Source organism: Electrophorus electricus, chromosome 5, assembly GCF_041902795.1.
Source record: "Electrophorus electricus isolate QZ-2024a chromosome 5, ASM4190279v1, whole genome shotgun sequence".
NCBI classification, from domain to species: domain Eukaryota; kingdom Metazoa; phylum Chordata; class Actinopteri; order Gymnotiformes; family Gymnotidae; genus Electrophorus; species Electrophorus electricus.
The window spans coordinates 20,945,920-20,963,482 of NC_137501.1; the positions used below are offsets into that span (position 1 = coordinate 20,945,920).

General features: G+C 40.5%; 7 non-coding genes across 7 annotated transcripts; 5 read left to right on the forward strand and 2 right to left on the reverse strand.

The window, feature by feature from the left end:
- The first annotated feature begins 1,181 nt into the window (after positions 1–1,181).
- Positions 1,182–1,268, forward strand: trnay-gua (transfer RNA tyrosine (anticodon GUA)). The gene is given in 2 exon segments: positions 1,182–1,218; positions 1,233–1,268. It is a non-coding gene; the product is annotated as a tRNA-Tyr (tRNA).
- A 3,426-nt stretch (positions 1,269–4,694) lies between these two features.
- Positions 4,695–4,781, forward strand: trnay-gua (transfer RNA tyrosine (anticodon GUA)). Its single transcript is given in 2 exon segments — positions 4,695–4,731; positions 4,746–4,781. It is a non-coding gene; the product is annotated as a tRNA-Tyr (tRNA).
- A 54-nt stretch (positions 4,782–4,835) lies between these two features.
- trnae-cuc (transfer RNA glutamic acid (anticodon CUC)) lies at positions 4,836–4,907 on the reverse strand. Its single transcript has one exon. It is a non-coding gene; the product is annotated as a tRNA-Glu (tRNA).
- A 3,299-nt stretch (positions 4,908–8,206) lies between these two features.
- Positions 8,207–8,293, forward strand: trnay-gua (transfer RNA tyrosine (anticodon GUA)). Its single transcript is given in 2 exon segments — positions 8,207–8,243; positions 8,258–8,293. It is a non-coding gene; the product is annotated as a tRNA-Tyr (tRNA).
- Positions 8,294–11,719: 3,426 nt separating this feature from the next.
- On the forward strand, positions 11,720–11,806 carry trnay-gua (transfer RNA tyrosine (anticodon GUA)). Its single transcript is given in 2 exon segments — positions 11,720–11,756; positions 11,771–11,806. It is a non-coding gene; the product is annotated as a tRNA-Tyr (tRNA).
- Positions 11,807–11,860: 54 nt separating this feature from the next.
- On the reverse strand, positions 11,861–11,932 carry trnae-cuc (transfer RNA glutamic acid (anticodon CUC)). Its single transcript has one exon. It is a non-coding gene; the product is annotated as a tRNA-Glu (tRNA).
- A 3,301-nt stretch (positions 11,933–15,233) lies between these two features.
- trnay-gua (transfer RNA tyrosine (anticodon GUA)) lies at positions 15,234–15,320 on the forward strand. Its single transcript is given in 2 exon segments — positions 15,234–15,270; positions 15,285–15,320. It is a non-coding gene; the product is annotated as a tRNA-Tyr (tRNA).
- Positions 15,321–17,563: the final 2,243 nt, after the last annotated feature.

Sequence of the window (17,563 nt, forward strand, 5' to 3'; positions counted from 1 at the left end):
CAATTTTGGAACAAAAGCAGACTTTTACTCTGAGGGTGTAGGGTTCACGTCCCTGTGCAAGTGAAAACATTGCTACTTTGCCACTAAAGTGTGCTTATGAACTTGCATTGAATACCTCTTGATCAAATCAAGAATCAGGACCCTGCTAACTAAACTGACCTTTCACATTTCTATCCTTTCCCCCATCTGTGACAATGTGTGTTGGCTGTTATCCCAAGTTAGGCTAGCTAGTTCTCTTAGCAAGGAGTAAATGTTAAGATCCTGCTTACTTTATAAAATCAAGACTTCTGAGCCTATCCTTTTTGACTTACTGAGATCATTCTGATAGCAAGTTCATTGCACCTTGTGTACTTGTAGTGCGGGCAGCAGTTTCAATATAGGCTGAGAGAAGGAGCAGACTTGTTCTAGTCACATAATCCATTAACATTTAAACAACAGAAGCTTGTCAGTGGAGGTTGTACTTTCTCATACATTTCTGTTCGCTTCCTTTGTACACAATACAGACTGATGCTTGAATGAATCTTCAACATTCACACTTGTGCTGACTGTTAGCTAATGCATTAGGGAAGCAATTTTGGAACAAACCTTTGAGGCAATCGTTTTTCAGGTAAATTGTCTGTATTCAGGCGAAGACATGTGCATGTTCAAGTCCTTGCCCTCTACTTCATTCTTTGCACTTGACTGAGAAAGACCTGACATTGTGTAATGCCATTGCTTAATCGAGGGCCAAAACAACAGCAATCTTGGTTATCAAAGACTCACTCCACCCTGAACAAAGCCTCTTCACTTAGAAGCCATGATAAAACCTCCAGCGCAGCAGGTGAGGAAAAATCGATCCTTTCAAGAGGTTTTATATTCCACAGGCAGTTTGACATCTCAATGCGTTCCACATGAAAGCAATTTTCTTTCCATATGTGCACATTGCACTTTTAATGTTTCTGATATTTCAGCCACTCGTTTTTCTCTCTACATGAAACACTTTAAAAAGTTTTTTATAAAAGCACTGCATGTTATTCTGACCAGTTATTTCCTTTCTCCATTCATGTACACAAAGTCCAGTATGCATCTAAATGTCATCAGAAGAGATATGTCAAATGAACGTTACAATTTAAACATTCACAACTGGCTGTGTTTCTTGCCAACAAACTGGTGTTTGGACCTTTGGGACACCGTCTGTGTTACCTTCGATAGCTCAGGTGGTAGAGCGGAGGACTGTAGAAGTTAAAGCAGTTATCCTTAGGCCGTTGGTTCAAATCCGACTCGAAGGAAGTTGATGTTTTCACGTGTAATTTTCCATTTTAAGGTAGGAAAAACATAGATCATTTCCCGACCGGGAATCGAACCCCGGCCGCGGCGGTGAGAGCGCCGAATCCTAGCCACTAGACCACAAGGGACAAAGCGTTAGTTTCCTCATGACACCAACATTTTTCAAAGTCTGCACTCCTACTATACGGATGACATTTGGATGCATACTGGCTTTGGTATGCATGTGAGGAAACAGGCCATAAAGCGAGTTATTCATCTTTCTTTTTGTTCAAAAAAAAAGATGAAGTTTGCAAGAGTCAAAGCTCTTTTTTTACCATCTGGGATCATTCAAGAAAAGTGGGAATGCTAGTGTCACTAACACATGGAAAGAGCTGTTAATGTAATGTCTCGTACACACAGGGAGAACAATTCAGGCAGAACTAAAGGGGCACCCAGCCCTCGAGCAAACCTGTATTCTGGGTGAGTGGAGATGATGTATGGTCCCCTATTCTCACCACCTGTGTTTTATTGGTAAAAAAAAGTCTCTAATCCGTGGATAGTTCCATACTGTAGGAGGATTAAATTTAAAAATAAATCCACAAAATATCAACAAATTACATCTTAACATATGTATTAGGATGTTTTAGGTGGCACAGAAACTTAAACTGCAATTTTTGGCCGGATATAAGTATGGCAAGAAAACTGCACACATCCCCTATATCTGTCACTACACATACAGATACAACCCTCCCCAAACCTTACTACTGTTCCTAGAGGGTCCACACTAACAAGAATGTACTGCTCAGACAGGCAGATTACAGGCACACAACAATTTGCATAGTGCCAGCACTGTACTGCTGACATCACTCCTCATTGCTGCACCAAGACAGTGCAGGCAGCAGCTAGAACACCTGCCAACAGATTAACTTTCAACATTTTGTAAACCATACTTCCGTATTTTAGTGAGCGCTTTACAGATTAGAGATTTCTCAGATTGTGTATCATTAGCAGAGCTGTACTGGGGTGCGGAACAAAAGCAAATGATGGTAGATATCGATAAAATTGCAGACATTGTAAGAGACCATGACACCAACACACAGGATGAAATTTATTTCTGTGAACTGATTTATTTCATGAACATCCACAAGCTCATGCTAATAACAATTCTATGTAAGCTGTATATTGTCAAAACAATAAAATGGTGCAAGTTAAAGGGCACCTACTATACCCCCTTTAAAACAAGTTAACACAGTTCCATGAGGTCTAAATAAAACGTATGTGACATCCTTGGATTAAAATACCACAAGGATCAAGCACCACTCCACCCTTTTCTAAATAGCCTTGTTCAGTGTCTGTTCCTTTAAATGATAATGAGCCAAAGATGAATCTGTTTTTACTCAGAGAAAAGCAGCAGAAATAAAGACTACTATGCCTTTGTGTTGCAGTTATTTGACTAATTTCCTCCTTTACTAATATTTATTCCTGGCACTCTGCTTGCTACATAATTTCTTAAATAGGTAATAAAATGAACAGTGAGAACTCAAACAGGAGCCTTTCTGACCATGTTGTCTGTGCACTCTCAAAAAATGCCTCCTTTAACTGACCCATCATTTATGCAATATCATACACCCAGCCAGATATTGCTCAGACCACACCCACCAATCACAGCACTCATTCTCTTAGCCCGTGCCAACCACTCTGAATTATCACCTGCACCCATCCCTTATTTTTCTCCACTGAATTTAATCCCCACAAATGCCCAAGTTGTATGGATGGCCATCTGATGCCAGTTAGAGATGTTGGTAATCCTGCTGCTTTCTTCACTGAATATTTTTTTTATCCTTGTTTTGCCTTTTGCAAATAAAATTATTTCCTCATTTTGCCTTCATCCTGTTTTAGAATATCAAAGTAGATCAGTCAGACAACAATTTATTTACTATCATTAATATATTTAAGATAGCATACAGCCTATGTATCCTTCAGCGGAGTGGGTTGTTAGTATTGTTGCCTCTATGTGCGAGGGTTTGAGTCCCTATCTGGGTGAAGTTCCCATACTCTGCTTGTGCTGTGCAGCATTACTCGGATGGTAGCGCAGCAGACTTTTACTCTGAGGGTGTAGGGTTCACGTGCAAGTGAAAACAGGATGTACTTTCTCATATCTTTCTGTTCGCTTCCTTTTGTACACACTACAGACTGTGCCCTAGAGATGCTTGAATGAATCTTCAACATTCACACTTGTGCTGACTGTTAGCTAATGCATCAGGGAAGCAATTTTGGAACAAAAGCAGACTTTTACTCTGAGGGTGTAGGGTTCACGTCCCTGTGCAAGTGAAAACATTGCTACTTTGCCACTAAAGTGTGCTTATGAACTTGCATTGAATACCTCTTGATCAAATCAAGAATCAGGACCCTGCTAACTAAACTGACCTTTCACATTTCTATCCTTTCCCCCATCTGTGACAATGTGTGTTGGCTGTTATCCCAAGTTAGGCTAGCTAGTTCTCTTAGCAAGGAGTAAATGTTAAGATCCTGCTTACTTTATAAAATCAAGACTTCTGAGCCTATCCTTTTTGACTTACTGAGATCATTCTGATAGCAAGTTCATTGCACCTTGTGTACTTGTAGTGCGGGCAGCAGTTTCAATATAGGCTGAGAGAAGGAGCAGACTTGTTCTAGTCACATAATCCATTAACATTTAAACAACAGAAGCTTGTCAGTGGAGGTTGTACTTTCTCATACATTTCTGTTCGCTTCCTTTGTACACAATACAGACTGATGCTTGAATGAATCTTCAACATTCACACTTGTGCTGACTGTTAGCTAATGCATTAGGGAAGCAATTTTGGAACAAACCTTTGAGGCAATCGTTTTTCAGGTAAATTGTCTGTATTCAGGCGAAGACATGTGCATGTTCAAGTCCTTGCCCTCTACTTCATTCTTTGCACTTGACTGAGAAAGACCTGACATTGTGTAATGCCATTGCTTAATCGAGGGCCAAAACAACAGCAATCTTGGTTATCAAAGACTCACTCCACCCTGAACAAAGCCTCTTCACTTAGAAGCCATGATAAAACCTCCAGCGCAGCAGGTGAGGAAAAATCGATCCTTTCAAGAGGTTTTATATTCCACAGGCAGTTTGACATCTCAATGCGTTCCACATGAAAGCAATTTTCTTTCCATATGTGCACATTGCACTTTTAATGTTTCTGATATTTCAGCCACTCGTTTTTCTCTCTACATGAAACACTTTAAAAAGTTTTTTATAAAAGCACTGCATGTTATTCTGACCAGTTATTTCCTTTCTCCATTCATGTACACAAAGTCCAGTATGCATCTAAATGTCATCAGAAGAGATATGTCAAATGAACGTTACAATTTAAACATTCACAACTGGCTGTGTTTCTTGCCAACAAACTGGTGTTTGGACCTTTGGGACACCGTCTGTGTTACCTTCGATAGCTCAGGTGGTAGAGCGGAGGACTGTAGAAGTTAAAGCAGTTATCCTTAGGCCGTTGGTTCAAATCCGACTCGAAGGAAGTTGATGTTTTCACGTGTAATTTTCCATTTTAAGGTAGGAAAAACATAGATCATTCCCCGACCGGGAATCGAACCCGGGCCGCGGCGGTGAGAGCGCCGAATCCTAGCCACTAGACCACCAGGGACAAAGCGTTAGTTTCCTCATGACACCAACATTTTTCAAAGTCTGCACTCCTACTATACGGATGACATTTGGATGCATACTGGCTTTGGTATGCATGTGAGGAAACAGGCCATAAAGCGAGTTATTCATCTTTCTTTTTGTTCAAAAAAAAAGATGAAGTTTGCAAGAGTCAAAGCTCTTTTTTTACCATCTGGGATCATTCAAGAAAAGTGGGAATGCTAGTGTCACTAACACATGGAAAGAGCTGTTAATGTAATGTCTCGTACACACAGGGAGAACAATTCAGGCAGAACTAAAGGGGCACCCAGCCCTCGAGCAAACCTGTATTCTGGGTGAGTGGAGATGATGTATGGTCCCCTATTCTCACCACCTGTGTTTTATTGGTAAAAAAAAGTCTCTAATCCGTGGATAGTTCCATACTGTAGGAGGATTAAATTTAAAAATAAATCCACAAAATATCAACAAATTACATCTTAACATATGTATTAGGATGTTTTAGGTGGCACAGAAACTTAAACTGCAATTTTTGGCCGGATATAAGTATGGCAAGAAAACTGCACACATCCCCTATATCTGTCACTACACATACAGATACAACCCTCCCCAAACCTTACTACTGTTCCTAGAGGGTCCACACTAACAAGAATGTACTGCTCAGACAGGCAGATTACAGGCACACAACAATTTGCATAGTGCCAGCACTGTACTGCTGACATCACTCCTCATTGCTGCACCAAGACAGTGCAGGCAGCAGCTAGAACACCTGCCAACAGATTAACTTTCAACATTTTGTAAACCATACTTCCGTATTTTAGTGAGCGCTTTACAGATTAGAGATTTCTCAGATTGTGTATCATTAGCAGAGCTGTACTGGGGTGCGGAACAAAAGCAAATGATGGTAGATATCGATAAAATTGCAGACATTGTAAGAGACCATGACACCAACACACAGGATGAAATTTATTTCTGTGAACTGATTTATTTCATGAACATCCACAAGCTCATGCTAATAACAATTCTATGTAAGCTGTATATTGTCAAAACAATAAAATGGTGCAAGTTAAAGGGCACCTACTATACCCCCTTTAAAACAAGTTAACACAGTTCCATGAGGTCTAAATAAAACGTATGTGACATCCTTGGATTAAAATACCACAAGGATCAAGCACCACTCCACCCTTTTCTAAATAGCCTTGTTCAGTGTCTGTTCCTTTAAATGATAATGAGCCAAAGATGAATGTTTTTACCCAGAGAAAAGCAGCAGAAATAAAGACTACTATGCCTTTGTGTTGCAGTTATTTGACTAATTTCCTCCTTTACTAATATTTATTCCTGGCACTCTGCTTGCTACATAATTTCTTAAATAGGTAATAAAATGAACAGTGAGAACTCAAACAGGAGCCTTTCTGACCATGTTGTCTGTGCACTCTCAAAAAATGCCTCCTTTAACTGACCCATCATTTATGCAATATCATACACCCAGCCAGATATTGCTCAGACCACACCCACCAATCACAGCACTCATTCTCTTAGCCCGTGCCAACCACTCTGAATTATCACCTGCACCCATCCCTTATTTTTCTCCACTGAATTTAATCCCCACAAATGCCCAAGTTGTATGGATGGCCGTCTGATGCCAGTTAGAGATGTTGGTAATCCTGCTGCTTTCTTCACTGAATATTTTTTTTATCCTTGTTTTGCCTTTTGCAAATAAAATTATTTCCTCATTTTGCCTTCATCCTGTTTTAGAATATCAAAGTAGATCAGTCAGACAACAATTTATTTACTATCATTAATATATTTAAGATAGCATACAGCCTATGTATCCTTCAGCGGAGTGGGTTGTTAGTATTGTTGCCTCTATGTGCGAGGGTTTGAGTCCCTATCTGGGTGAAGTTCCCATACTCTGCTTGTGCTGTGCAGCATTACTCGGATGGTAGCGCAGCAGACTTTTACTCTGAGGGTGTAGGGTTCACGTGCAAGTGAAAACAGGATGTACTTTCTCATATCTTTCTGTTCGCTTCCTTTTGTACACACTACAGACTGTGCCCTAGAGATGCTTGAATGAATCTTCAACATTCACACTTGTGCTGACTGTTAGCTAATGCATCAGGGAAGCAATTTTGGAACAAAAGCAGACTTTTACTCTGAGGGTGTAGGGTTCACGTCCCTGTGCAAGTGAAAACATTGCTACTTTGCCACTAAAGTGTGCTTATGAACTTGCATTGAATACCTCTTGATCAAATCAAGAATCAGGACCCTGCTAACTAAACTGACCTTTCACATTTCTATCCTTTCCCCCATCTGTGACAATGTGTGTTGGCTGTTATCCCAAGTTAGGCTAGCTAGTTCTCTTAGCAAGGAGTAAATGTTAAGATCCTGCTTACTTTATAAAATCAAGACTTCTGAGCCTATCCTTTTTGACTTACTGAGATCATTCTGATAGCAAGTTCATTGCACCTTGTGTACTTGTAGTGCGGGCAGCAGTTTCAATATAGGCTGAGAGAAGGAGCAGACTTGTTCTAGTCACATAATCCATTAACATTTAAACAACAGAAGCTTGTCAGTGGAGGTTGTACTTTCTCATACATTTCTGTTCGCTTCCTTTGTACACAATACAGACTGATGCTTGAATGAATCTTCAACATTCACACTTGTGCTGACTGTTAGCTAATGCATTAGGGAAGCAATTTTGGAACAAACCTTTGAGGCAATCGTTTTTCAGGTAAATTGTCTGTATTCAGGCGAAGACATGTGCATGTTCAAGTCCTTGCCCTCTACTTCATTCTTTGCACTTGACTGAGAAAGACCTGACATTGTGTAATGCCATTGCTTAATCGAGGGCCAAAACAACAGCAATCTTGGTTATCAAAGACTCACTCCACCCTGAACAAAGCCTCTTCACTTAGAAGCCATGATAAAAACCTCCAGCGCAGCAGGTGAGGAAAAATCGATCCTTTCAAGAGGTTTTATATTCCACAGGCAGTTTGACATCTCAATGCGTTCCACATGAAAGCAATTTTCTTTCCATATGTGCACATTGCACTTTTAATGTTTCTGATATTTCAGCCACTCGTTTTTCTCTCTACATGAAACACTTTAAAAAGTTTTTTATAAAAGCACTGCATGTTATTCTGACCAGTTATTTCCTTTCTCCATTCATGTACACAAAGTCCAGTATGCATCTAAATGTCATCAGAAGAGATATGTCAAATGAACGTTACAATTTAAACATTCACAACTGGCTGTGTTTCTTGCCAACAAACTGGTGTTTGGACCTTTGGGACACCGTCTGTGTTACCTTCGATAGCTCAGGTGGTAGAGCGGAGGACTGTAGAAGTTAAAGCAGTTATCCTTAGGCCGTTGGTTCAAACCCGACTCGAAGGAAGTTGATGTTTTCACGTGTAATTTTCCATTTTAAGGTAGGAAAAACATAGATCATTCCCCGACCTGGAATCCAACCCGGGCCGCGGCGGTGAGAGCGCCGAATCCTAGCCACTAGACCACCAGGGACAAAGCGTTAGTTTCCTCATGACACCAACATTTTTCAAAGTCTGCACTCCTACTATACGGATGACATTTGGATGCATACTGGCTTTGGTATGCATGTGAGGAAACAGGCCATAAAGCGAGTTATTCATCTTTCTTTTTGTTCAAAAAAAAAGATGAAGTTTGCAAGAGTCAAAGCTCTTTTTTTACCATTTGGGATCATTCAAGAAAAGTGGGAATGCTAGTGTCACTAACACATGGAAAGAGCTGTTAATGTAATGTCTCGTACACACAGGGAGAACAATTCAGGCAGAACTAAAGGGGCACCCAGCCCTCGAGCAAACCTGTATTCTGGGTGAGTGGAGATGATGTATGGTCCCCTATTCTCACCACCTGTGTTTTATTGGTAAAAAAAAGTCTCTAATCCGTGGATAGTTCCATACTGTAGGAGGATTAAATTTAAAAATAAATCCACAAAATATCAACAAATTACATCTTAACATATGTATTAGGATGTTTTAGGTGGCACAGAAACTTAAACTGCAATTTTTGGCCGGATATAAGTATGGCAAGAAAACTGCACACATCCCCTATATCTGTCACTACACATACAGATACAACCCTCCCCAAACCTTACTACTGTTCCTAGAGGGTCCACACTAACAAGAATGTACTGCTCAGACAGGCAGATTACAGGCACACAACAATTTGCATAGTGCCAGCACTGTACTGCTGACATCACTCCTCATTGCTGCACCAAGACAGTGCAGGCAGCAGCTAGAACACCTGCCAACAGATTAACTTTCAACATTTTGTAAACCATACTTCCGTATTTTAGTGAGCGCTTTACAGATTAGAGATTTCTCAGATTGTGTATCATTAGCAGAGCTGTACTGGGGTGCGGAACAAAAGCAAATGATGGTAGATATCGATAAAATTGCAGACATTGTAAGAGACCATGACACCAACACACAGGATGAAATTTATTTCTGTGAACTGATTTATTTCATGAACATCCACAAGCTCATGCTAATAACAATTCTATGTAAGCTGTATATTGTCAAAACAATAAAATGGTGCAAGTTAAAGGGCACCTACTATACCCCCTTTAAAACAAGTTAACACAGTTCCATGAGGTCTAAATAAAACGTATGTGACATCCTTGGATTAAAATACCACAAGGATCAAGCACCACTCCACCCTTTTCTAAATAGCCTTGTTCAGTGTCTGTTCCTTTAAATGATAATGAGCCAAAGATGAATCTGTTTTTACTCAGAGAAAAGCAGCAGAAATAAAGACTACTATGCCTTTGTGTTGCAGTTATTTGACTAATTTCCTCCTTTACTAATATTTATTCCTGGCACTCTGCTTGCTACATAATTTCTTAAATAGGTAATAAAATGAACAGTGAGAACTCAAACAGGAGCCTTTCTGACCATGTTGTCTGTGCACTCTCAAAAAATGCCTCCTTTAACTGACCCATCATTTATGCAATATCATACACCCAGCCAGATATTGCTCAGACCACACCCACCAATCACAGCACTCATTCTCTTAGCCCGTGCCAACCACTCTGAATTATCACCTGCACCCATCCCTTATTTTTCTCCACTGAATTTAATCCCCACAAATGCCCAAGTTGTATGGATGGCCGTCTGATGCCAGTTAGAGATGTTGGTAATCCTGCTGCTTTCTTCACTGAATATTTTTTTTATCCTTGTTTTGCCTTTTGCAAATAAAATTATTTCCTCATTTTGCCTTCATCCTGTTTTAGAATATCAAAGTAGATCAGTCAGACAACAATTTATTTACTATCATTAATATATTTAAGATAGCATACAGCCTATGTATCCTTCAGCGGAGTGGGTTGTTAGTATTGTTGCCTCTATGTGCGAGGGTTTGAGTCCCTATCTGGGTGAAGTTCCCATACTCTGCTTGTGCTGTGCAGCATTACTCGGATGGTAGCGCAGCAGACTTTTACTCTGAGGGTGTAGGGTTCACGTGCAAGTGAAAACAGGATGTACTTTCTCATATCTTTCTGTTCGCTTCCTTTTGTACACACTACAGACTGTGCCCTAGAGATGCTTGAATGAATCTTCAACATTCACACTTGTGCTGACTGTTAGCTAATGCATCAGGGAAGCAATTTTGGAACAAAAGCAGACTTTTACTCTGAGGGTGTAGGGTTCACGTCCCTGTGCAAGTGAAAACATTGCTACTTTGCCACTAAAGTGTGCTTATGAACTTGCATTGAATACCTCTTGATCAAATCAAGAATCAGGACCCTGCTAACTAAACTGACCTTTCACATTTCTATCCTTTCCCCCATCTGTGACAATGTGTGTTGGCTGTTATCCCAAGTTAGGCTAGCTAGTTCTCTTAGCAAGGAGTAAATGTTAAGATCCTGCTTACTTTATAAAATCAAGACTTCTGAGCCTATCCTTTTTGACTTACTGAGATCATTCTGATAGCAAGTTCATTGCACCTTGTGTACTTGTAGTGCGGGCAGCAGTTTCAATATAGGCTGAGAGAAGGAGCAGACTTGTTCTAGTCACATAATCCATTAACATTTAAACAACAGAAGCTTGTCAGTGGAGGTTGTACTTTCTCATACATTTCTGTTCGCTTCCTTTGTACACAATACAGACTGATGCTTGAATGAATCTTCAACATTCACACTTGTGCTGACTGTTAGCTAATGCATTAGGGAAGCAATTTTGGAACAAACCTTTGAGGCAATCGTTTTTCAGGTAAATTGTCTGTATTCAGGCGAAGACATGTGCATGTTCAAGTCCTTGCCCTCTACTTCATTCTTTGCACTTGACTGAGAAAGACCTGACATTGTGTAATGCCATTGCTTAATCGAGGGCCAAAACAACAGCAATCTTGGTTATCAAAGACTCACTCCACCCTGAACAAAGCCTCTTCACTTAGAAGCCATGATAAAACCTCCAGCGCAGCAGGTGAGGAAAAATCGATCCTTTCAAGAGGTTTTATATTCCACAGGCAGTTTGACATCTCAATGCGTTCCACATGAAAGCAATTTTCTTTCCATATGTGCACATTGCACTTTTAATGTTTCTGATATTTCAGCCACTCGTTTTTCTCTCTACATGAAACACTTTAAAAAGTTTTTTATAAAAGCACTGCATGTTATTCTGACCAGTTATTTCCTTTCTCCATTCATGTACACAAAGTCCAGTATGCATCTAAATGTCATCAGAAGAGATATGTCAAATGAACGTTACAATTTAAACATTCACAACTGGCTGTGTTTCTTGCCAACAAACTGGTGTTTGGACCTTTGGGACACCGTCTGTGTTACCTTCGATAGCTCAGGTGGTAGAGCGGAGGACTGTAGAAGTTAAAGCAGTTATCCTTAGGCCGTTGGTTCAAATCCGACTCGAAGGAAGTTGATGTTTTCACGTGTAATTTTCCATTTTAAGGTAGGAAAAACATAGATCATTCCCCGACCGGGAATCGAACCCGGGCCGCGGCGGTGAGAGCGCCGAATCCTAGCCACTAGACCACCAGGGACAAAGCGTTAGTTTCCTCATGACACCAACATTTTTCAAAGTCTGCACTCCTACTATACGGATGACATTTGGATGCATACTGGCTTTGGTATGCATGTGAGGAAACAGGCCATAAAGCGAGTTATTCATCTTTCTTTTTGTTCAAAAAAAAAAGATGAAGTTTGCAAGAGTCAAAGCTCTTTTTTTACCATCTGGGATCATTCAAGAAAAGTGGGAATGCTAGTGTCACTAACACATGGAAAGAGCTGTTAATGTAATGTCTCGTACACACAGGGAGAACAATTCAGGCAGAACTAAAGGGGCACCCAGCCCTCGAGCAAACCTGTATTCTGGGTGAGTGGAGATGATGTATGGTCCCCTATTCTCACCACCTGTGTTTTATTGGTAAAAAAAAGTCTCTAATCCGTGGATAGTTCCATACTGTAGGAGGATTAAATTTAAAAATAAATCCACAAAATATCAACAAATTACATCTTAACATATGTATTAGGATGTTTTAGGTGGCACAGAAACTTAAACTGCAATTTTTGGCCGGATATAAGTATGGCAAGAAAACTGCACACATCCCCTATATCTGTCACTACACATACAGATACAACCCTCCCCAAACCTTACTACTGTTCCTAGAGGGTCCACACTAACAAGAATGTACTGCTCAGACAGGCAGATTACAGGCACACAACAATTTGCATAGTGCCAGCACTGTACTGCTGACATCACTCCTCATTGCTGCACCAAGACAGTGCAGGCAGCAGCTAGAACACCTGCCAACAGATTAACTTTCAACATTTTGTAAACCATACTTCCGTATTTTAGTGAGCGCTTTACAGATTAGAGATTTCTCAGATTGTGTATCATTAGCAGAGCTGTACTGGGGTGCGGAACAAAAGCAAATGATGGTAGATATCGATAAAATTGCAGACATTGTAAGAGACCATGACACCAACACACAGGATGAAATTTATTTCTGTGAACTGATTTATTTCATGAACATCCACAAGCTCATGCTAATAACAATTCTATGTAAGCTGTATATTGTCAAAACAATAAAATGGTGCAAGTTAAAGGGCACCTACTATACCCCCTTTAAAACAAGTTAACACAGTTCCATGAGGTCTAAATAAAACGTATGTGACATCCTTGGATTAAAATACCACAAGGATCAAGCACCACTCCACCCTTTTCTAAATAGCCTTGTTCAGTGTCTGTTCCTTTAAATGATAATGAGCCAAAGATGAATCTGTTTTTACCCAGAGAAAAGCAGCAGAAATAAAGACTACTATGCCTTTGTGTTGCAGTTATTTGACTAATTTCCTCCTTTACTAATATTTATTCCTGGCACTCTGCTTGCTACATAATTTCTTAAATAGGTAATAAAATGAACAGTGAGAACTCAAACAGGAGCCTTTCTGACCATGTTGTCTGTGCACTCTCAAAAAATGCCTCCTTTAACTGACCCATCATTTATGCAATATCATACACCCAGCCAGATATTGCTCAGACCACACCCACCAATCACAGCACTCATTCTCTTAGCCCGTGCCAACCACTCTGAATTATCACCTGCACCCATCCCTTATTTTTCTCCACTGAATTTAATCCCCACAAATGCCCAAGTTGTATGGATGGCCGTCTGATGCCAGTTAGAGATGTTGGTAATCCTGCTGCTTTCTTCACTGAATATTTTTTTTATCCTTGTTTTGCCTTTTGCAAATAAAATTATTTCCTCATTTTGCCTTCATCCTGTTTTAGAATATCAAAGTAGATCAGTCAGACAACAATTTATTTACTATCATTAATATATTTAAGATAGCATACAGCCTATGTATCCTTCAGCGGAGTGGGTTGTTAGTATTGTTGCCTCTATGTGCGAGGGTTTGAGTCCCTATCTGGGTGAAGTTCCCATACTCTGCTTGTGCTGTGCAGCATTACTCGGATGGTAGCGCAGCAGACTTTTACTCTGAGGGTGTAGGGTTCACGTGCAAGTGAAAACAGGATGTACTTTCTCATATCTTTCTGTTCGCTTCCTTTTGTACACACTACAGACTGTGCCCTAGAGATGCTTGAATGAATCTTCAACATTCACACTTGTGCTGACTGTTAGCTAATGCATCAGGGAAGCAATTTTGGAACAAAAGCAGACTTTTACTCTGAGGGTGTAGGGTTCACGTCCCTGTGCAAGTGAAAACATTGCTACTTTGCCACTAAAGTGTGCTTATGAACTTGCATTGAATACCTCTTGATCAAATCAAGAATCAGGACCCTGCTAACTAAACTGACCTTTCACATTTCTATCCTTTCCCCCATCTGTGACAATGTGTGTTGGCTGTTATCCCAAGTTAGGCTAGCTAGTTCTCTTAGCAAGGAGTAAATGTTAAGATCCTGCTTACTTTATAAAATCAAGACTTCTGAGCCTATCCTTTTTGACTTACTGAGATCATTCTGATAGCAAGTTCATTGCACCTTGTGTACTTGTAGTGCGGGCAGCAGTTTCAATATAGGCTGAGAGAAGGAGCAGACTTGTTCTAGTCACATAATCCATTAACATTTAAACAACAGAAGCTTGTCAGTGGAGGTTGTACTTTCTCATACATTTCTGTTCGCTTCCTTTGTACACAATACAGACTGATGCTTGAATGAATCTTCAACATTCACACTTGTGCTGACTGTTAGCTAATGCATTAGGGAAGCAATTTTGGAACAAACCTTTGAGGCAATCGTTTTTCAGGTAAATTGTCTGTATTCAGGCGAAGACATGTGCATGTTCAAGTCCTTGCCCTCTACTTCATTCTTTGCACTTGACTGAGAAAGACCTGACATTGTGTAATGCCATTGCTTAATCGAGGGCCAAAACAACAGCAATCTTGGTTATCAAAGACTCACTCCACCCTGAACAAAGCCTCTTCACTTAGAAGCCATGATAAAACCTCCAGCGCAGCAGGTGAGGAAAAATCGATCCTTTCAAGAGGTTTTATATTCCACAGGCAGTTTGACATCTCAATGCGTTCCACATGAAAGCAATTTTCTTTCCATATGTGCACATTGCACTTTTAATGTTTCTGATATTTCAGCCACTCGTTTTTCTCTCTACATGAAACACTTTAAAAAGTTTTTTATAAAAGCACTGCATGTTATTCTGACCAGTTATTTCCTTTCTCCATTCATGTACACAAAGTCCAGTATGCATCTAAATGTCATCAGAAGAGATATGTCAAATGAACGTTACAATTTAAACATTCACAACTGGCTGTGTTTCTTGCCAACAAACTGGTGTTTGGACCTTTGGGAGACCGTCTCTGTTACCTTCGATAGCTCAGGTGGTAGAGCAGAGGACTGTAGAAGTTAAAGCAGTTATCCTTAGGCCGCTGGTTCAAATCCGACTCGAAGGAAGTTGATGTTTTCACGAACAATTTTTCATTTTAAGGTAGGAAAAACATAGAGCATTCCCTGACCAGGAATCAAACCCAGACCACGGCGGTGAGAGCACCAAATTCTAGCCACTAGACCACCAGGTACAAAGCCTTAGTTTCCTCATGACACCAACATTTTTCAAAGTCTGCACTCCTACTATACAGATGACATTTGGATGCATACTGGCCTTGGTATGCATGTGAGGAAACAGGCCATAAAGCGAGTTATTCATCTTTCTTTTTGTTCAACAAAAAAGATGAAGTTTGCAAGAGTCAAAGCTCTTTTTTTACCATCTGGGATCATTCAAGAAAAGTGGGAACGCTAGAGTCACTAACACATGGAAAGAGCTGTTAATGTAATGTCTCTTACACACAGGGAGAACACTTCAGGCAAACCTAAAAGGGTTAGGTGTGGTTGACATGATAGCTCCAGAGTTTCAAGACGATGGGTATGGTCTCCCATTGTAAACAAACACACACGCAGACACACATAGGTTTATAAACACACACACACATTCATTATATGCAAACTGACTGGATCTCACATAATACAAACTGCAATCCTCAGATGCTAGAGCAGCAGACCTTTACTCTGAGGGTTTAGGTTTCATGTCCCTGTGCAAGTGAAAACATTGTTACTTTGCCACTAAAGTTTGCTTGTGAACTTTGAGACTGAAAATAATGCCAATATTATCACTCGAATGGGGCCCATTATTTCTATAGTAAGGTTTTGCATGCACTTGTTAGGAAAACAAGGAGAGAAAGGACCAGAGTCTGCACAAGGATGTTAATAGGCAGATAGGATATCTATCAATTTATAATACCAATGCTAAAGTGTATTAACATACAGCGTCAAGTAGGACTTCCTTGGTGTGTGGTGCAGCCGAAGGGCAGTCCCTCAGCATGAAATCATATAACAAATTTTGTACTATATGTGAATGTCTTAAGGGTCATTTGGCTTGTCAGACACGTCAGCTACTGGTGATTTCTTCAGTCGACTGGTGTGTATCCACTGTGCTGATCCCGACGTTAGCACAGTGGTTCGGGTAATTGCGATTGTTGGAGGTCCATACGCAGCTTCACCAACTTTCTGAATATTCATTGATTTGACCAAAACAGTGTCACCTGGAATAAATGGATGAGTAGGTTTGTCTGCAGGAAGAGGGAGAGCTCAAGAGACATTACTATGCACCTTGTACCTTCAAGTTCAAGTTCCGTTTATTCGTCACATACATAGTCATACGCAGTGAAATGGTGGAGAGTGCTCTGTCCAAACTGAGGAAGAGAAACAGGGGTGCATAGAGAAAAATATATATATGCAGGTAAATATATATATTCTATGTATGTATAAAAATATTTTAACAAAGTATGTACAATATATGTATATTATGATTATATACACAATGTACAATGTATATGGTTGGGTATATATGTACACAATCTACAGAATGTACAGATCCATTTTATATAATAACATATCTACAGTTGTTGTGTAACAGGGTACTTGAGTATAAATCTATATACACAGATGTACAGATATACAGTCATGTTACATGGTGGTGGTGGTCCCCACAGTTTATCAGTTTCCCTGATTCAGGGCCCGAATGGCCTGTGGGAAGAAGCTCCTCTTCAGCCTCTCTGTCTTGGTCTTCAGGGAGCGGAAGCGCCTCCCTGACCTCAACAGAGTGAAGAGTCTATTGTTGGGATGGGTGGGGTCCTTCACAATTTTCCTGGCCTTGCTCTGGCACCGCTTGTAGTAGATGGTCTGCAGGTCAGGAAGTTCCGTGTGAGTGATGCGCTCTGCTGAACGCACTACCCTTTGGAGTGCTTGTCTGTCCTGCTTGGTGCTATTCCGAAACCAGACTGTGATGTTCCCCGTGAGGATGCTCTCGATAGTGCAGGTGTAGAAGTTCCGCAGTACTTTGGAGGGCAGTCTGAAGTCCCTTAGGCATCTGAGGTGGTAAAGATGCTGACGAGCCTTCTTTGCAAGGGGGTTGGTATGGCGGGACCAGGACAGATCCTGCGAGATGTGAACTCCAAGGTAACTGAAACTATCTACTCTCTCCACCGTGGTTCCACTGATCCTCACAGGTTGGTAGTGCCACACCTGCTTCTTGCTGCTATCCACGATCAGCTCCTTTGTCTTGCTGACGTTTAGGAGGAGATTATTTTCCTGGCACCAGTTTTCCAGGTGTTTAATCTCCTCCAGGTAGGTCCTCTCG